A 2674-nucleotide genomic window follows, 5' to 3' on the forward strand; every position below is an offset into this window, starting at 1 on the left:
ACTAATGCAGGTGCTCGATGGCTGCGACGCTGCTCAACACGTTTCGGATACCACCCATCGAGCTTGGCGATCATCGATCCTCGACGACGCAGACCCAAGCCAACTCGCGCATGAAGACGCTGCGATATTTGCTTCCATGGCGAGCCAACGTCCTGTACTGCAGGGATGCGTGGCGAAAGAAGGACCTCGGCCACACGAGTGTCACCGTCCACAGTCGACAGGACGCCCGCTTGCGAGCGCTCTGCCGTGCGATCCGGTGCCGTGCGGCCGAGGCCCTGCAGCGCAAATTGCGGAATGAGCAACGCTCAAGGCTACAATTCTCTTGTAAAAGCACTGCGTTTCGCCTTTGTCGTGCTCGCTTTTGCTTTTACACGACTGAACGTTTGCGTCGAAATGGGACATTCTCCGAGTGCCACGTCATAGGAATCGACAGTTTGCGACCTCCGACATACGAGAACGCATAGAGTCAAGAAGGCAGCTTCTTGGTAGGTTTCGCCGCCTACCATGGCCCATCACTGCCCACCGTTTGTCACTCGGCGTGTGGGGTTTTGCACGCGTCGCCTCAAGGGGGTAGCCCTTGGCGATGATGTTTTCCCCCACACACAGAGACCAGCGAGAGCCGACTCGCACACACACAGTATAACCGGTTTGCCTAACCGGTGAGCTGAGTCGGCTAGCTCAACCGACTAGCCGAAACCGCTCTCGGTTTCCGGCCCTCAGTGCTCACACGCGCCCAGCCTCCGAGCCTGCCATAACAAGGCCCACTGTCTTGCCAGCTGCTACAGCACATCGTTAAGGTTTATGAGAGGCCTGCGACTTGCAGGCCTCTTATAAACCTTCAGCCGAGCCATAAAGTCTCTGCGAGCCACCAGTTCGGCTCCAACGCTCCGCTAATATACACCGAGCCTGGTCAGCTCACTTCCTCTTTTGGTTTCTCCGCCACAAGTGCTTTCTCGTTTGTTCCTTCCCTCTCAACTGTGTACCATCACACGCGATGTGACAATAGATAGCCGGGAGTGCGGAAGCCCGAGCATTGTGAGCTAAAAGCATCTCGCTCCAAACGCTCCACAGAATGTGCTGGACGTCGTCACTTCGTGAATGTTGCTAGGAATCACAATCTTGTTCCGCTGGAAGGGGAGGTCGTCGCAACAAGTGCAGAAGACAAAGACTGCGGCGTGATAATCTGATTATTGACCCTTGTCGAGAATTGCGCGCGTTGTACGACGAATCGCGGTCTACTCCCCAAAGTGTCTTCTATCACTGTACTCACTATGGGCGATTCCGTTTCGAACGTGATGTTGTCGGCAAGCGGCGTCGGCGTCCTGGCGTGATGCCGCTAAGATGGCACTACGATCTTAGTTTGGCGCGCGTCTTGGGTCGCGTCTCGCGACTGCTGTACGCCTCGTACGTCAGCGCGCCCTCGCTTTCCGTACTCTCCACAGCGTCCTCTACTACTGTGCCAAGTCTTGGCCATTTCGTTGTCGAACGCAGAGTGGTCGATCGGGCGGCTGTACCAGATAACTGGATAATGTGGCTAATATCACGCAAGCTGTCGCGGTGCGCTCCCGATTGCGAATTGATGGCAAACGTCGGTTAAAATGCAAAATGGCGCATACGTCGTACAGTGATTCAATTTGCTTTGTATTGCACGGAGCACCGAGTTACACCGTCGTGCGCGGCCTACAGCGCTCGTGCCCAAAGTGATGCCGAATTGCACGATTTGAGGCTTCATGAGGAACTTTTACATGGCACGTGCCATTTTCAACAAAGGAAACGCATCAGAAGCTCTCTTGCCGTCGCCATGTGAGAGAATACGAGCGCGCATGCTTGGTACGGGCTTGATGCTGATGTTGGGCTCTTGATGAGCGCAAAAATCGGCGGCCGAGCGGACCCAAGTGCTCGCGCACACGCTTCGGGGCGACCTTGGCCATGCGCTTGACGACGCGCATCGCCATGCGCTTGACGACATTGTTGGTGGCGTCCGTGAGGCCCACAGCGAGCGCCGAGACAAGCGCCGCGTCGACCTTGACCGCGAGGTCAACTTGACGAGCGGGTTCTCATCCCAAACGAGCGCCACAAGCGTCGGGACGACAGCAAGCGTGGCGGCAACCCACGTCGGCACCAGCGAGAGACTGAGCAAGCTCGATGCTACCAGCGCCGCCAAGTGGTGAAGCGTTCAAAGCTCCGTCGACGGCTGCACGAGCTCCTCGACCATCGCGACACCATGTTCTTCGCTGCCGAGCAAGAGCGCGAGGGCAAGACCGTTGCTCGCGCGCATACGCCGGAGGTCGTCGTCCATCATGAGGAGGCGCGAAGGGCGTCCTCCACTGCGAGTACAGCCGACGCCGAGACCTTGGCGCCGACGCGGTTGTGAATCGCAACGAGTGCGTCAAGGCTGGCCTCCTTGACGCCGCCCGTCGTCGACGCAGCCTTGTCCGTGAGCTCGGCAATGAGCGGGTCCATACATCTCGGTCGTGACCATTGCTCATGGTCGATTTGAAACTCAACTGACATGGGTGTTTCTATTGGCTCGATTTTAAATTCTTTATAGCCAATCACAAAACTACGTCTTATATAGTGTGCGTATCCGCTTCCACAATAACGAGTAGCAGCCCACAGACTCGCCAACCCCACGTAGGAGATATGTAGGCCTCTCTACACACTCACTGAACGG

Source organism: Saprolegnia diclina (genome assembly GCF_000281045.1).
Source record: "Saprolegnia diclina VS20 unplaced genomic scaffold supercont1.80, whole genome shotgun sequence".
NCBI lineage: Eukaryota > Oomycota > Saprolegniomycetes > Saprolegniales > Saprolegniaceae > Saprolegnia > Saprolegnia diclina.